This window comes from Danio rerio, chromosome 20, assembly GCF_052040795.2.
Source record: "Danio rerio strain M-AB ecotype USA chromosome 20, GRCz13ab, whole genome shotgun sequence".
Taxonomy (NCBI): Eukaryota; Metazoa; Chordata; class Actinopteri; order Cypriniformes; family Danionidae; genus Danio; species Danio rerio.
In genome coordinates, this window is record NC_141040.1 from 50,143,612 (window position 1) to 50,162,250 (window position 18,639).

The 18,639-nt window shown below is 36.4% G+C and overlaps 1 protein-coding gene and 2 long non-coding RNA genes across 7 annotated transcripts in view; 2 read left to right on the forward strand and 1 right to left on the reverse strand.

The window, feature by feature from the left end:
- The window catches only part of fermt1 (FERM domain containing kindlin 1), a 211,495-nt gene that overhangs the window by 158,161 nt on the left and 34,695 nt on the right, over positions 1–18,639 (reverse strand). For 3 of the 5 annotated variants that reach the window (XM_087298803.1, XM_087298802.1, XM_087298800.1), the window contains one exon: positions 4,799–4,955. The gene's annotated coding sequence lies outside the window, so the exon portion shown is untranslated. Of the gene's footprint in view, positions 1–4,798; positions 4,956–18,639 lie in introns of those variants that run through there. The other 2 variants (XM_087298801.1, XM_087298804.1) reach the window with 2 other exon arrangements.
- Positions 1,036–3,928, forward strand: LOC147832333 (uncharacterized). Its single transcript, XR_015519182.1, has 3 exons — positions 1,036–2,228; positions 2,300–3,107; positions 3,514–3,928. It is a non-coding gene; the product is annotated as an uncharacterized LOC147832333 (long non-coding RNA).
- Positions 12,641–18,639, forward strand: part of LOC147839464 (uncharacterized) — a 44,209-nt gene continuing 38,210 nt past the window's right edge. Inside the window, exon 1 of the long non-coding RNA XR_015519115.1 lies at positions 12,641–13,160. This is a non-coding gene — a long non-coding RNA (uncharacterized LOC147839464). The remainder of the gene's footprint in view (positions 13,161–18,639) is intronic.

An 18,639-nucleotide genomic window follows, 5' to 3' on the forward strand; every position in this document is an offset into this window, starting at 1 on the left:
GAGTAAACACTGAGTTTATTTTAATTTTGTTTTTAATCATATACAAACACTCACCGGCCGCTTTATTAGGTACACTTGTCCAACTGCTTGTTAATGCAAATTTTTAATCAGTCACACACATCACATGAAACCAACTCAATGCATTTAGGCATGTAGACATGGTCAAGACAATCTGTCGCAGTTTAAACCGAGCATCAGAATGGGGAAGAAAAATGATTTAAGTGACTTTGAACGTGCCATTGTTGTTGGTGCAAGATGGGCTGGTCATTATTTCAGTATTTCAGAAACTGCTGATCTACTGGGATTTTCATGCACAACTATCTCTAGGGTTTATAGAGAATGGTCTAAAAAAGAGAAAATATCCAGTGAGCGACATTTCTTTGTGCACAAATGCCTTGTTGATGCGAGAGGTCAGTGCAACAGTAACTCAAAAAAGCACTCGTTTACATCCGAGGGATGCAGAAGAGCATCTCTGAACATACAACCTTGGTGCCACTACTGTCAGCTGAGTATAGGAAACTGAGAAAGGGTCACAATAATCAAAATGAAAGCATAGATCCATCCTGCCTTGTATCATTGGTTCAGGTGGTGGTGTAATGGTGTGGAGGATATTTTCTTGGCACACTCTGGGCCAAATCATCTCAGACTGGTTTCTTGAAAATGTCATTGAGTTCACTGTACTCAAATGGCCTCTACAGTCACCAGATCTAAATCCAATAGAGCACCTTTGGCATGTGGTGGAACGGGAGATTAGCATCATGGATGTGCAGCCGAAAAATCTGCAGCACCTGCATAATGCTATCATGTCAATATAAACCAAATTCTCTGAGGAATATTTCCAGTAGCTTATTTAATCTATGCCATGAAGGATAAAGGCAACTCTGAAGGCAAAAGGGGGTCCAACCCGGTACTAGTAAGGTATACCTAATAAAGTGGCCGGTGAGTGTATATATTGTTTTAATTTTATTAAACGATATAAACATGTAGGTGATGGATTATATGTAATGTGTATTATGTATTTTTTTTTCTTTTTTTAAATAAAGTACCTATAAACAGATTATAAAGAATTTTAAAATGATCATATCCAGAATTTATAATAATCAATACTCACTTTTTATTGATAATATGATTTATAGATGTGAAATATGCAGTTTTGGCATTCACTAATTATTACTGGCCTATTATTATTATTAATATCTGCAAACAAATCTTTTAACTTATAATATTATAATTAAAATTGTGTTTTAAACTACTCAAAACACATACTTATTAATGGCAAACCCAGATCAATCTGAAGTGGCTTATTACCTATCGTCGATTATTTCAATTTAAACTATTTAAAAGGGCAGGGAGGGCACCTGTTAGTCTTTGTATCCCTCAATGCCCCCTTATGGCATAAGATAAGGATTGATTGACAAAACCAAAAAGACCTCACCTAATGTTGCTCATTATTTCTAGTCAGGACACCTAAATACCTTCTCTATCCGCGCGTAACAGGACGTACCAGGACATCCCATAACTCTTTCCGTAAAACAGTTGTGCAACAATCCCCAAGACAGTTTTACTAACAACATTTCCCCAAATATTTAGACGGGAGTGAAAAGGCTGCGCATGGCACGGGACGCCATTATTCATATAGCGCGACTATAAGAGTATATTTGCAGAGTTTGTAAACACGCGGCCATCTTTTCTGCCAGTGGCGTTTCGAACACAGCCTATTTGTTGACCGTGATATAAAATAGTGCTGTGGGGTTTTGGGTTTCCAGAGAGGGAGTATATTGAGTCCATGTGGGGAAGACGGTTTTAATCGGAGCGTTACCCACATTTCTTCCTGTTTCTAATTTGGAGCTGCGGTGGTTTTTGTCCGCTGGCCAGCAAGCCTCTCATCCAGCGAGTGTCCGTTTCCTCTGAAGTGAATAGTAGCAGGTGTGTTGGCACGGTTGTGAGGAGAAAAAGCTCCATCTTTTTTTTTTTTTCTGAGCCTGCCCTGCATTTGTCTTCCTCGGAGTTGGAACATCCTGTAACAACGTTGTTTACGCCCACGCTCTCATCATTAAGTGGAGATTAAATCATTTCACAAATAATATCGCATGCGCTATAGAGTTTCAATAACACACCGTCTCAAAACTGTGTGATCAGATTTAACTTTGTATGAACTCGAATATTACTCAACGTATATTACCAACACTAATAATTGGAGCTTTTATGTTATCTGGAATCATTTAATAGTTTATGTTAGCTGTTAAAGCCCATTTCAACCATATCAGAAATATAAACATTCTGTGGGGGGAAATGATAGTTTTGATATGAAGAAAAAATCATAAATCACTCATTTTCCATTGGCTTGTGCCTAATTTATATGTCGCCACAGCGGAATGAACCACCAACAGTTCCAGCGTATGTTTTATGCAGTGGATGCCCTTCCAGCTGCAACCCAATACTGGGAAACACCCATACACAGTCATTCTCACACACTCATACACTACTGCCAATTTTGTTTATCCAATTTACCTATAGCGCATGTGTTTGGAATGTAGGGGAAACCGGAGCACACAAACCCTTGCAAACACAGGGAGAACATGCAAACTCCACACAGAAATGCCAACTGGCCCAGAAAGGATTTGAACCAGCAACTTTCTTGCTGTGAGGTGGCAGTGCTAACCACTGAGCCACCATGCCACCCAAAACTCATATCATTATTACATAAAAGGTTACACTGATGACAGTCAAAATAATCATATTCAACAATGTAAATATGACATTAAACATAAGTTTGAATGGAGAAATCAAAATCACGACATGAGTCACTCAAATATTATAGGCTAACATTACTAACACTAAATAATTGGCGCTTATGCTATCTGGAGCCCATTTCAGTAATTCAGTATAAAACAAAAAACAATATTTTGGGGAAAAAATATATCATATAATTATGACATTAAAAGTTACATTGATGACATATTTAAATGTTTACACGTCTACATCACAAGTCAAAATAATGATCCAGAAAGTTATATGACAAAAAAACAAAAACATTGTTATGATATGAAGTCAAAATCAAGAGATAAATATTTTAATCAAGTAGAAAATACTAAGGGGGCGACACGGTGGCTCAGTGGTTAGCACTGTCGCCTAATAGCAAGAGGGTTGCTGGTTCAAGTCCAGGCTGGGTCAGTTAGCATTTCTGTGTGGAGTTTGCATGTTCTCTCCGAGTTCATGTGAGTTTCCTCCGAGTGCTCCGGTGTCCCCCACAGTCCAAAGACATGCACTATAGGTGAACTGAATAAACAAAATTGGCCTTAGTGTATGTGCGTGAATGGGAATGTATTGGTGTTTCCCAGTACTAGGCTGCAGCTGGAAAACATTATATAAACATTACACATCCACTGTGTAAAACATTTGCTGGATAAGTTGAATAACCCTGATGAATAAAGGGAATAAAAGCCAAAGGAAAATAAATGAATGAATACTTTTTAAATTGAACTTAGAATATGTAATATAAGTAATAAGTAGGCCCACCCGGAATCTGCGCGTACAGAAATTCACAGATTCACAAATTCACAGATTAGCCCATCATTAATTCTGTTTATTTACTTGAGTAAATGTGTATAAATCTATATTTATTCAGTATTTTTAAATTAATTTTAGTGATATTATTTACTAATGTGAAAATGTTTATCTGATTTATGTACAATACAGTTTGTAGAGTAATATTTTCTGTCTTTTACTAGATATATTATATGACAAACTTGCTTTATTTAGATAATAACGTGAATCTAATTGGATTTTTATTTTAAACATCAAATAAAAGTTAAAAAGATATATATATTTTTTCAGTTACAGTTTTAGTTATGATACTCCCAAAATAATTCCGCAGAATTTACCAAAATTCTAAGCAGAAATAGCAAAAAATGTCGAGATGTAAACTAAAAAAAAATAAATAAATAAAACACTACCTAAAAGAAAGTCTTATGTGCTTTATTTCGGCTAGAATAAAAGCAGTTTTTAACTTTTTAAACAACATTTTAGGGTCAAAATTATTAGCCCCTTTATATATATATATATATATATATATATATATATATATATATATATATATATATATATATATATATATATATATATATAGATTGATAGTCTACGGAACAAACCATCCATATATATATATAGGGCTAATACAGGGTGTCCGCAGGGTCTTATAAAGTATTAAAAGTTGATAAATCAATTATGAGAAAATTAAGGCCCTTAAAAGGTATTAAAAAGTCTTAATCATATTTTTATACGGTCTTGAATTTTGTTTAAGCGTTGCTTAAAAGTGTTTGACTCCAAAAAAAAAAAAAAAAAGCATAAACATATTTCTTTTCCTCCTAATGTTCACGGGATTGGATCGGGCAGGGGCAAATCCAGCCAAGCTCCGAAACCATAGAGTGAAACAGATGGCAAAATGGGAAAATATAAGTTTTGCATACTCCTGGTTGGAGAAAGACGAGTTTAAACAGTGGCTGAAGCCTGTCGCTGAAAACAACCGCGTGATTTATTCTTTTAAGCTTTTCTTCCGAGCTTATCTGAGTTCTGTTGCATGGTTGAGCTCCATTGATTTATTTAACTACAACTGTTTATGAAGATAAACGTTTGATTCTGATTAGGACTTGAAGTGGCGATGAGGTCTTAAAATATTCCGAGAAGGTCTTTAAGATGTCTTAAAAAGGTATTGAAATTACCTTTAGGATTCCTGCATATACCCTGCAATAATTTTGACTTCAACTGTAGATTGGTTTAAAAACCAAACAGAGCTTACTGTATACCATGATGCAAGGCGTCATAAAAGCGTGGCATCTCCACCCGTCTCCTCCACCTCTTCCTCGCATGACTTCAGAGCCGGAGAGCTGAACCCACCCACTGTGCTACACCAGGCCTCCAAGCCCCAAAAACAAGCGGGAATGTCATCTCCCGACCTGTGATTGGCAGAGAGAGCAAGAGAAAGTCACAATCTGTTGGAGCTCATTAGGTGCAGTGAAAGCAAACGCATGACCCCGTCCCATAGCAGGAGACGTGCTGTCAGGACACTCGCACTGGCATTAACCTCCGCGACCTAACTTCCGCCTAATGAAGGTTTGCTTTTAAGAGGCGCTGCTGCTCTTCATCTCCGCTTGCAGTCCACACAGATTAAACAAATCCCATCCTTCCAGCGATTTAGATTTAAAGTGCACATAAAGCTAAAACTAACTATACTGATTTTGTTAGCTCGCATTGCTAGTTTTGTGGTGAACAATTCACCTGTGGATGTCATTAGGAAAAAAAAATCCCTTTGTTTGTCCTTGTATTCCAGGGGTCTAAAACTCAGATTGGACATTTCAGTGACTGACAATTCAAAGGAGGGCCGTTTTAACATCCAAGCACAAATAAAAAAAGTGGAAACCAGACATAATTAATGCATCATAAGACAACAGACATGACTTTAATATTTCCAGAATTACCTGTCACCAGTGATAATGCAAATCAGCACGTTAATCGTGTCACACATCAGCTGCTGAAATATATCTGTGGTTGTGTGTATGGCCGGGCGTTAGACACACACTCTGTCATTCTTAAACAGAGTATATGCAGTCAAAACTCTATCTTTTTGTTCCTGTTGTACATTTAGAATTTAAACTTTTAGAGTTTAAATTGCTATGAAAATACTACAAATATAACAATTTTAATTCTGTCCCAACCAATTGTATTGTCCAAATAGCGTAAGAAAAGCAGTTTGGCCAACTTAAGTTTTACTGGCAACCGTTGTTCCCGATAGCTTTCTTATTTATTGTCAAGCTACAACAAAGAGGGGAACAGTAGGTTTACAGGTGAAGTCAGAATTATTAGCCCCCTTCGAATTTTTTATTTATTTATTTTTTTTAAATATTTTCCAAATTATGTTTAACAGAGCAAGGAAATGTTCACAGTATGTCTGATAATATTTTTTCTTCTGGAGTCTTACTTAAACAAGTCTTACTTGTTTTATTTCGGCTTGAATAAAAGCAGTTTCTCAATTTTTAAACCCCATTTTAAGGTCAAATTTATTAAGCCCTTTAAGCTGTATTTTTTCGATAGTCTACAGAACAAACCATTGTTATACAATAACTTGGCTAATTACCCTAACTTGCCTATTTAACCTAATTAATCTAATTTCAATGTCACTTTAAGCTGTTTAGAAGTGTCTTGAAAAATATCTAGTCAAATATTATTTACAGTCATCATGACAAAAATTAAATAAATCAGTTATTAGAAATTAGTTATTAAAACTATTATGTTTAGAAATGTATTGAAAAAAACTGCTCTGTGTAAAACAGAAATTTGGGAAAAAATAAACAAGCAGTCTAATAATTCAGAGGGGCTAATAATTCTGACTTCAACTGTATATTCACATTTAGTTTAACAAGTTCAGTTTAACTAGCAGTGCAATTTACTAATGTACATCATTTTTATGCAAACCTTAATAAGCATATGAGCAAAATCTAATAAATGAGAACGTTTGAATCGAATATTAGCTAAATTATCATATTTGTTACACCACCAGCATAAATACTAGGGGTTTGAACCTACACTGGTCTCATGGTTCGGTTATGATTATGCCATCAATTCGGTTCAATTTGATATCTTGGTGCATCTCGATGCATTGACGATGCTTTCCACAAACAATTGGATATTTTACTTAACAAAACAATAATTCTTGTACTAAAATGTCTCATTAATAAATGTATTTAAATGTATATGCTATTTGTAATACAATTTTTGTCCTTTAATACAAGCAGTCAGACATACGAACTTTACCTTTAATTTGACCTGCTCAAAGAAAACACACTTTTTGAACGTATCAAACATAACCCAAGGACATGCACAGAACAAAATAAGCATGTAAAGCTAATAAACAAATATAAATATTATCCCGCTTGCTTTTTGAGCATTGTTGAGGGAGTTTTTAAATGTCTATTATTGATCGTGCGCTCAACAGAAAGGGATGCGGTTGGCTCTGACGGTCAGCGCAGCTCTGATCAGCAAACAGTGACACGGACACTGTTGTTAAACAGCCGTGGTGATCAGCTGATCCATCGCTCTGCAGACATGCTCGTGTCTAGTTAACGTTATAGTTGTAACAGTCGAGAGAGGAGATAAAACATTAACTCACGAACACGCCAGCAGGTCAAAGGGACCACAGAGAGTGAGAGGAAGCTGGGTTCTGATGCAGGCCTACTTCCCTGTCGGTGAAAGACTGTCCAGCAAACTCACAAGCAGTGAGTCACAGTTATCTGTTTTTTTAGTAGTATGTTTTAAGTAGTTGGAGTGTTTTAATTACTCATGGTCTCCTTACTCGCCATATTAAGTTACTGCCATATGTGATAAATGATGTCAGTACAAACCGGTTGTGATTATTACTGAACCGATACCGAATTGTTCGCGTCTCCATCATGGTGCATCTATAAATCAATTAATTTTGACACCCCACATTTTCAAAATGCAGATATGGTGTAAACATCACTTTAATATCATTCAGTTAAGTTTAATTTAAACAATTAAAAGCAAATTAGACATTAAACAACATCACAATTTCTTTAAGAGTAATACACCTAAGTGTCCTCTTTGACGTCAGTTCATGGCACCAGGTAAACACAGTTGGACGCTTCCTTGCTTTAGCCTATGTATCCCAGTGAGCGATAAAACAATGCAGTCCTCTGTAGCACACCCTTGCGTTATCTGTAATACTGTTATCATAGTAATGAAGTTTTCAAAACGTCCATTTCCCGCTAGCATTTAAGCGCAGCTGAGCACGTTCTTAACCTGCTGATTTGCCATAGTATTCACCAGTGAAATGGCTGTGATTGCCTGTGAAGTTCATCAGTTCACTGCTCTTCACAGATTCCAAACACAGATACACGAACACTGGAGTGTTTTGAAGCGGTGAAGATCATTCGATTCATCAAGCGGATTGCTCGTCCGTGTTTGTACTCAGTAAACATCAGTGAAGTGTGGTGAACTGCTGACCTTCAAGGCCAGACACAGATATTTCTGTTGAGCACGTGAACACAATGGCAAATCAGCGCTGTTTAAGAACGCCATCAACAGTGCTCAAATGTTAACATTTTTTTTTAAATTTCAGTACCGAAATTTTGTATCGTGACAAGTCTAATATAGTGAAAGAATCAGTTCAATAACTTAAGTTTGATAAACGGCATCTAAACAGTGTGTTTGGGAAAGAAAACGTTAACTAACTAGTGCCATTTCCCTTAACTTAGCTGAAATTGAGGTGCAATATCACTTTTTATTTTCACTTTTCATATAGAACGTACCTTCGGGTCACTCGGAAGGCGGTGAAATGATAGTCATTATTTTAGAAGATTAATTATCATTATTTGACTGTTTCTCGAGATTGAATCCTCATAAAGTTCATAAAGTTCTCAGAAAGTTTCTTATGATTATGACTTGCAAATTGTATATATATATATAATGGCGTGATCTTTTAACCTGCGTCCAATCCCGGCTAACTTCCGGAAAGGCAGAGTAGCCAATAGCGTTAGAGATAACAAGTACACCAAGTCCCGCCCCAGGACTGACAAAAATAAAAACTGTTTCGCGCGAGCAGAGAGAAGAACCAGCGAGCGAGCGGAGAGAACTGATCGCGCGCGCGCTGTAGGCATGACCTCGCTCACGAGAGCGTCCATCGTGCGCACAGATGATGATGTGCGCCTGTGCGCTCGCGAGCTGTAGTTTTCTCGCGTGTAGACCTGTAATCTGCTTACGGTTCACTTCTCCTCGCACGCAAACATCACCGCTGTGCTCGATTAATAAATTTGTGTCACTTTCTCTTCGCTGATAAGATGTGCAGCCAGGTACACAACATTCCTGTGCATATTTCCGAGTTTCTTCCCACCGCAGCTTCGATTTCGCTGCGGCCACGTGAAATCAGCCTATAAAAGAAAAAATATATTATTTTGGAAAAACAAATAACTATAACTGTTACATTAAAAGTTACATATTTAAATGTTTACAAGTCTACATTACCAGGTCAAAATAATGATCTAGAAAGTTATATGACATTCCTCTGGGAATTGTCACGATACGCAAAAAAAAAAAAAGGTCTTTAAAAAAAAGGACTTTAAAGCAAGAGAAAGTCAAGGCTTCTTTTGGGCCAAATGATCCATGCTTTCCCCTTCATCGAAGGAAGCATGGTGATGAATCGCAAAGCTTAACGCGACCAAAACAACAACACGGTTGTTTCCCATGAACCGTGACTTCCCTCCACACTCGGACCAGAAGTGATTTAATCTCGGCGTGATTAGTGGGCCTGCGTTATTTGAAAATCTGATAAAGCGTTCATTTTGCATGCGCAAACCGCATCCAGTCGGGGCTGTACAAATCTTTTCATCTCTGAGAGGTTCCAGCTTTTTGCCTTAATGTGGTGGAGCTTAAATCAATAGAGGATACAGTCCCACATTAATCTTCACGCTGTGAGTTTCACAGCTTTGAAATAAGAGCCGCGACCATGAAGGGAACATTGTTGTGAGCCGTGTTTCAGGTGCATCCCAAGTCGGGCAGCTTAAACGCATTTGGAAGACTTTGGATGGATGTTTTTTATTTGGCTTTGGCCTGACGCTCTTCCTCCACATGTGAACTCGCACAGTTGTGTTGGAGCGTGCATTGCCTTGAGGTCCGACCGACGTGAACTTTTCGGTTTCTTCAAATGCCTGCCTGCCTGCTGTGAGATGTTCGCTACACCCGATCGGACAGGCATGTCCTGGCTCGGTGTCGGCTCAGTGCCTTTTATCTAGGATCAAATCGGAGCGAGTAGCTGTCCGCCTAATTGTATCACATTATCTCGTCATTGTTCTCGGCGAGCCAAAAGCTCATCTGCCACATCATAGGGCCCCTATTAACCTCCGACCCTTACTGCGTTTGTATGGACCCGGCTGCTCCTCACACCCAACCCTGGGCCCATTAACACGTCGCTGTGGCCCAGGAAAAAACTATTTTGACGGGGCTGTAATTGCTGCTAAGTGACGGGAGACAAAGATGGCCTTTGTGTGTCCTTTCGGATAGGATGCAAGACCCCTGTCGGGTCCGTCTCCACACCCACCTCTCGGCGGGCCGTGTTTGAAAGTGTGAGATAATGAGGGAAATTTTTTTTTGGAGGACGGCGCCCAATTACATGCTCCAAATCGAGGGCGGCAAGCGCTGATTAGGCGATGCGTTCCCCTTCTCGGTGCCTCTGAAGTGACCTCCCTCAGGCTCGGGGTGTGTAATGAGTTTACGTTAGCTACAAAAGGTCAGGGGCCGCTAAAGGTCGCGGCATTTCCTTCAAGGCAGTGCACTGTGCAGCAGGTGCTGCCATGAGGTCATCCCTACTCGGGCTCCAGTGAGCCGCCCTGCCCATTCGTAAACTTCCAGAAACAAGGTTGTTTTTGTTGTGACGGAGCATGGAGCTAAATTGATGTCACGTTACCTTCCTCTTGGACACTTCTTCAGCAGATCTGTCTAAATTTATACTTTAGGTGTTGGTTTTGTGGCTTGGTTTTAATTAAATTCTGAGAGAGAGAGAGCGTTGTTCCTTGAAGCTATGAGGGGTATGGGATAAAGAATAAAGGGATAGTTCACCCTAAAATGAAAATGAACTCACTATTTCCTCTCCCTAAGTGATTCCAAATCTCAAATTTCTTTCTTATGCAATCTAAAGTTACTGCATTAATCAAAAAAACTAAAACTATGTCAAAAATATGCTGTTAATTGAAATAAAATTCACAATAAATGATGAAGTAAAACTAACTGAGTCTAACAAAATAAATACACTAATTATTGGTAACACTTTATAATAACCATACACTCTGAGTCATTTATTTAGTATCTAGTGAATTTGTTATTTGTTAAGCATTAACTCTACATTAATAAGCGCTAGTAAGCAGTGTATAACTGTAGCTACAAATGCTCTATTCTTGACTTACAATCACATTTCGAGAGTTCACACTTAATAAAGCATAATTAGCATGCTGTTCTGGGAGAGAGTCCTGAGCTCGTAATATCTTCGAGCCCGGGGCTCCCTCCCATTAGAAGGGCGAGAGGGGAGTTCGAGCTCAGGTCTTGAGAACTCAAACTGTCATCATTTGAGAAGTGTAAACTAAGGTTGTCCTGGCTTATAATTTGGTTTAGTCGATTGGATATAGTGTATGTTTTTGGACAGAAACCGGGGAACCCGTGGGGAAACCCAAGCAAACATAGGGAGAACAAGAAAACTGCACAGAAGCGCCAACCGGCCCGATGGGAGGTTGGACCAGCAGTGTTCTTGCTGTGAGGCAACAGTGCTAGCCACTGGGCCACCGTGCCGCCCTATTAGGAAAAAAGGGTGGAAAGTAGAGCTGGAAGGGGGGAGAGCTTCGAGACGAAGATAACTGAAGTGATAAACTCTGGTTGTTTATAATGCTTCCATAATCATCTAACAGGGCAGATTGCGGAGCTAATGAGGTGCTAGATGTGTTGATCATAAGCACGTGCTTCTCATGACATTAGTTTCTAAATAAACCACACTTAAAATTAGCTTAATAATTGTATTTTCATACTTTAATGATTTATTTTTCATTGCTAAATTAAATATTGCATTAATTACAAGCCATTTGTATTTAAGAGTAGTTGGTGGTTTTTAGGATTATTGAGAATGAGTTGAATGATTAATAAACTTTTTAAATACATTTTTATATATCTTATTATTCAGGAATATATTAATGGTTATTACATATGTTAATAAATGATTTATTAACTCAATTTTATGCAGTTTTGTGACCTAATCTAAATGACAATTAAAGGCTCAGTATCAAATGAACAATAATCCTTGCAATCTTATCTAAAAAGTAAAATTACTGCAAAGTTCAAACATTGCTGAATAACAGGAGTGTCAAAATATGACATGAAACTGAATAAAACAACAACAATATAATAATTTATCAATATAGTAAGATGCGATTTTTAAACTGTGCAGTCATTTAATTGTAGTTAAGACTGCAAAGATTAAAACAGAAATATGTCATTACCTATGCAAGATAAAAGAAACAAAAAAATACCAAAGCAAAAAGAATTGTTATTTATTTTAAAGCCTTAAATTTAGTTTTTTGAATAATTGTATTTTTTTTTCTTCTTATATTGTATTTGATTGGATGTTAATATAATGTTGTTATTGCCCTTGTATGTTCGGTGTTCAAAAATTGCATTTAAAAAAAAAGATTGCAAAGATTTATTTTTCATTTTAAGTACAGTTTCATTTGTGTATCTTCAAACGAATAGAAAAGAATAATGTTCTTTTTCCTGTTTAGAATTTGACTGACTCTTTAATTGTCATTTATAAGAAATTCATAAAGCATAAATAGTCCTCACTTTAGATTAGGTCACAAAACTGGATGAAGTTGAGTTAATAACAAACAAATGAACTGTTAGTGTATGCATGAATAAAAATTATAAATGTTGTTTTGAATAGTTTCAAAATTTATGAACTCATTCTGAATTATCTTAAAAAAAAACTACCAACTATGCTTAAATAACTGGTTAATAAATAATGCAATACTAAATGGCGTAATGAAAAAATAAATCATTAACAAAGTATAAAAATACAATCATTAAGCACATATAGGCATAGAACGATAACCGTGTTCAAGGTATACCGCGGTTTGGAAAAGTCAAAGTTTTAAAACCATCAAAATTTTCTGCTATACCGTTCCTAAGTTATGAGCAAGATTTTTTATTTACTTTTTTTTTCTTTTAGGACAGCAGGATCTCCAGCAGAAAGATCTCCAAAGTTGCAATTTTAGATTGTAAAATAATGAGTGTTTACAAAGCAAATGAAGACAGGAGAAGTCAATAATTCATTAGAAGTATTTAGCCTGACATGTTTACTGCTTCAAAATATTGTAAATGTTTCTTTAATTAAAATATATTGTGATCAAAGGGGAACACGTTTTGTTTTTTTACCCACACTTAAAAAGAAAGAATATATTTCAATCTCAATACCGTGATATTTATATGCAAGGTTTTCATACCGTCAGAATCTTATACCGGCCCATGCCTAAGCACATTATAAAGGTGCTTATAAGTCAAGAATACAGCATTTGTATCTGCAGTTTCTGCTTACTAACATTTATTAATGTAGAGTTAATGCTTAACAAATAATGAATTCACTATTTGCTAATGCTTAATAGATGACTCCTAGTGTGTAGTTATTATAAAGTGTTCCTGAATTATGAGCAGAAATAAAAATTGTTTTTTAGAATTAACAAGCACTCATTTTGTGGTGAGAAATCTGACCTGCGGCCAGTGTTGTGGGCAATGATGCGTTACTAGTAATGCTTTACTGTGACTGCATTACTTGTGACAGTAACAAATACTGTAAAGCAGTGTAATGACAGCCTTTTACAAGTGAAGGCATTATCTACACACAATATGAAATCCCAAATATAAAAATACTACAAACAATAAAACACTATTGATGAAATAGTATTTGAAAATACAACACGAACGAGCTGCGCTCCAGACCAGATTAGCTCGATGACGTATAATGTCTCCAACACCGCCTGTAGTCCCATTTAGCAACTTGATAGCAACCTTCCTATTAAAGAAACGTAACTGATTAAAAAAATTAAGAGTGTGATGTAACTGATGTGTTTTTTGTCGTGGAACAAAACGTGAAAGTATCTTGAGTTTGTGTTAGCCACAAACCTTATTTAAGCGATTTTACTAAAACCCCATTCAAAAAACCCATTGACTTTGGTCAATGCTAACTCGCTTCCGGGTTTTTGCATACAAATTGACGTCATAGTTCCTCCACTCTATTAACTCTGTTATTGTTACAATATGATGCGTTTGTCTGTTACTTAAGACCTGAAGATCTTCCTGTTTACAACAGCGAAGCATTGTGGGATTGGTGGATGCCAACCAACCACTGTAAAGAAGACGCGTTTTAGTAGTAGTAGTAAAATTACTATCCATAATTTTATTGACAAATTTTCTCTATTTGGCAAATGTAAAACGCATGTTTAACTACAAACACAATCTTGAATATCAATAAGTATGCCTTAATTTTGGGCAACATGGTGGCTAACACTGTTGCCTCAGAGCAAGAAGGTCGCTGGTTCGAGCTGCGCCTGGGTCAGTTGGCGTTTCTGTGTGGAGTTTGCATGTTCTTTCCATGTTGAGGTGGGTTTCCTCCGGGTGCTCCGGTTTCCCAAAAGGCATGCGTTATAGTTGAATTGGGTATGCTAAATTGTCCACAGTGTATGCGTGTGAATGGGTGTGTATGGGTGTTTACCAGTACTGGGTTGCAGCTGGAAGGGCACCCGCTTTGTAAAACATATGTTGGATTAGGTGTCGGTTCATTCCGCTGTGGCGACCCCTGATGAATAAAGAGACTAAGCCAAAAGAAAATGAATGAATGAATGTCTTAATTCCTCATATCTTTTACTTGTATTCATCTGAAGTGCATTTGTGTGGTTCTGGGTTCAGAGTATGTTCAAACAAGTTGTGAATGTACACAAAATACGCAGGTTCATTTTCAGCACAGGGAAACCTAACGACCATATGAGCATCAATGATTTCCACAAGACTTTTCCTAGTGAGGGGGAAAAAACAACTGTACAAGCTCACACCATGAGGCCCACCTTTAGATGTATGGAACAACATGTGGGTGAGTAAATAATGACTTAAAATATATATGTGTATTTTTAACAATTTACTTATTTTTATTTCTTAAAAGAAACATAAACATTGAGACTTAAAGGGATAGTGCACCCCAAACTGAAAATCCTTTCCTCATTTAATCACCCTTTGCTTGTTTTAAACCTTCACGAGTTTTTTTCTTCTGTTGAACACAAAAGAAGACAGTTTGAAGAATGCTGAAGACCTCTATTAATTAACTTCTATAGTATTTGGATTTATACTATGGAAATCAATGGTTACAGGTTTTCAGCTATCTTTAAAATATCTTCTTTATATCTCTTTAGTTTAACATAATCAACAAGTTTTGAAAGCCCTTGAGGCAGTGTAAACAGTGTTCACATTTTAATTTATATATATATATATATATATATATATATATATATATATATATATATATATATATATATATATATATTTGAACAATTCACTTATTTTTATTTCTTAGGAGAGACATGAACTTTGAGACTTGAAGGGATAGTTTACTACAAACTTAAAATCCTGTCATCATTTGGTCACCCTTTACTAGTTTCAAACCTTCATGATTTCCTTTTTTTCTGTTGAACACAAAAGAAGATAGTTTGTTAGAATGCTGGAAACCTGTAACCATTGACTTCCATAGCATTTGTTTTTCCAACTACAGTGATGGTTACAGGTTTCCAGTTTTCTTTAAAATCTCTACTTTTGTGTTTAACAGAATCAAACAGCTTTAAAAGCACTTGAGGCAGTGTAAATAAAGTATTAACTATTGTTTTTTCAAATATAATTTTAAACAGTTCACTTATTTTTATTTCTTAGAAGAGACCTGATCTTTGAGACCTTATCGGATAGTTCACTCCAAACTGAAAATCCTGTCATCATTTAGTCACCTTGTTACAAACCTTCATGAGTTTTTTTCTGCTGAACACAAAAGAAGATAGTTTGAAGAATGCTGGAAACCTGTAACCATTGACTTCCACAGTATATGTATTTTCTACTATGAAAGTCAATGGTTACCAGTTTCAAACATTCTATGAACTATCTTTTTAAGATATTGTTTTATTTAACTCAACAAGAGTTTCCCAACACTGTTCCTGAAGGCACATTAACAGTACACATTTCCAACCTCTTAATCAAACCCAAATCAAATCATCAGAACATTAGAAGAGACACGAAAACCAGAAATGAATAAGGTTATTTAGATTAGGATAAGGGAGACATCCAAAATATGTTCAGGTGGTTTGCCTCCAGGAACAGGTTTGGGAAACACCGCTCTGCAACACACAAGAAGTTATTTTTAGGAATGCTGGAAACCTGTACCCATTGACTTCCATAGTATTTGTTTTTCCAACTACGGAATTAAAGGGTTACAGGTTTTCAGCTTTGTTTAAAATATCTTCTTTTGTGTTTGACAAAATAAAAAAAGTTTTGAAAGCACTATAGGCAGTGTAAATAGTGTTTAAACCTTCATTTTTTATACATATTTTTAAACAACTCATTTTTATTTCTTAGAAGAGACATGAACTTTAAGACTTAAAGGGATAGTTCACGCTAAAATGAAAATCCTGTCATCATTTACTCACCCTTTACTTGTTACAAACATTCACAAATTTCTTTCTTCTTATGAACACAAAAGAAGATAGTTTAAAGAATGCTGGAAATCTGTAACCATTGACTTCCATAGTATATGTATTTCCAACTATGAAAGTCAATGGTAACCGGTTTCAGAAATTTTATGAACTATACTTTTTGGATAGTGTTTTATTCTTGTCCTCTACAACAGTGTTTCCCAACCCTGTTCCTAAAGACACATTAACAGTACACATTTTTTTTACTTCTTAATCGAACCTGAATCAAATCATCAGAACATTAGAAGAAACTTCAAAATCTGAAATAAATGGTTCAGATAAGGGAGACATCCAAAATAAGTTCAGTTGGTGTGCCTCAAGGAACAGGTTTGGAAAACACCACTCTACAACACAAGATAGCTTGAAGAATGCTGGAAACCTGTAACCATTGACTTCCATAGTATTTGTGTTTCCAACTATGGAAGTCAATGGTTACAGGTTTTCAGCCTTCACTAAAACATCTTCTTTTGTGTTTTACAGAATAAAGAATCTTTGAACGCACTTGAGGCAGTGTAAATATTATTTAAATGTTCATTTTTGGGTGAACTACCCCTTTAAGTGAGACATAAATGCATTAAGTTGTCCAGAGCACTAAAAATCGTAATATTTTCCCCCGGGCTAGCCTTTCTCCTTAATTTAGCCGCTCATTGGAAATCTACATTATGAGGACGGAGTCTCCCAATGAAATGCTGTCATGCGTGTATTTTTAAGCATGACGTCAGTCAAAGAGTCCAAGTGGCATGGGAGACTTCTAATACAAGTCTCTCAGTCTGTCATTATGAAACTGGAAACCACCTATCAGAGGCAGAGTGACTGATGTGGGGAACGCTGGTCCTGTCCGCTCGTTTCCTTCTGCCAGACATTTACAAACCTACACACAGCAATGGGTGGCCAATGGCATCACACTGCATAGATCTATTAGAAACAAATGGTGCAAACTCAAATTTCAAGTTTGCAACACTTTGAAGTACGGCTGGGCGAAATGGTAAAAAAAAACTTGATAATTATTTTCCATATTGATGGAACAATGGATATTTCGATATAAGTTGTTAATGCTTTCAGATTTAATACAATACCCTGACAATGACTGAGGCCACAATACTTAGAGGGTCCATTAAATGCCATAACATTTTCGGCTGATAAATTTTCAGTGGCGGAAAATTCAGTTTCTCTAATAGCAACACACTCTTAGATGCCCATCTTTGTGATTGGATCTTAGATATAGAGTAAAAAGAACAGATTTTATCATCGTTATTGACATGAATTTTATGGTGATTCGATATATGGTTTACCGGTTCAGCCCTACTTTGAAGACTGACAGAGTTTTGTGTTGAAAACTGCTTTATTAATTAATCATAATGCTTACCACAATTGTTATTAGTATTTTCTACAATCATCTTCTACATTGAAGACAGTGGCCTTGGTGAAATCTGTTGTGTGTAACATATAATTAAGGGTAATTAATTGATCAGATTTTCATTATAGTTTTGACCATAACAGAAGTTGGAACAGCCAGTAGGAGGCAGTAAAGCTTATATAGCTCTAATAATTACATATGTGGCTAAAGTCAGAACTATTACCCCTTCTGAATTATTAGCCCCCCTGTATATTTTCCCCCAAGTAAATGTAAAAGATTTTTTTCAACACATTTCTAAACATAATAGTTTTATTAACTCATGTCTAATAACTGATTTATTTTATCTTTGTCATGATGACAGTAATTTCCCAGAGATGGGTTGCGGCTGGAAGGGCATCCGCTGCGTAAAAACTTGCTGGATATGTTGGCGGTTCATTCCGCTGTGGCGACCCCGGATTAATAAAGGGACTAAGCCGACAAGAAAATGAATGAATGACAGATATTTTTTTAAGATACTAGTATTCAGCTTGAAGTCACATTTAAAGGCTTTATTAGGTTAATTAGGCAAGTCATTGTATGTGGTTTGCTCTGTAGACTATTAAAAAAAATATTGCGTAAGGGGGCTAATAACTAGGGATGAACCGATCAGGTTTTTTGGCCTCGAGTCAGAGTCATTTGTTTTTGAGTATCTGCCGATACCAAAACCCGATCTGATACTTCTAAAATGCATACAAAAAGGATAAAAAAGCATGAAGAAACAGAATCAGGATATAAAGAAAAATCTAATATAAAAACATTTAGCACCTCAACTTATAATACTCAGGAGGCAATCGCAAGTTTACACATCTCACAGTTTGTTATGGCAACGGCAATTTATAACACCTCCGTGTTCTGCTTTGCCGGCATTTAACCAATAGCATCTCTGCATTCTGCAAGTGATGTCCTACCGCAAGCGTT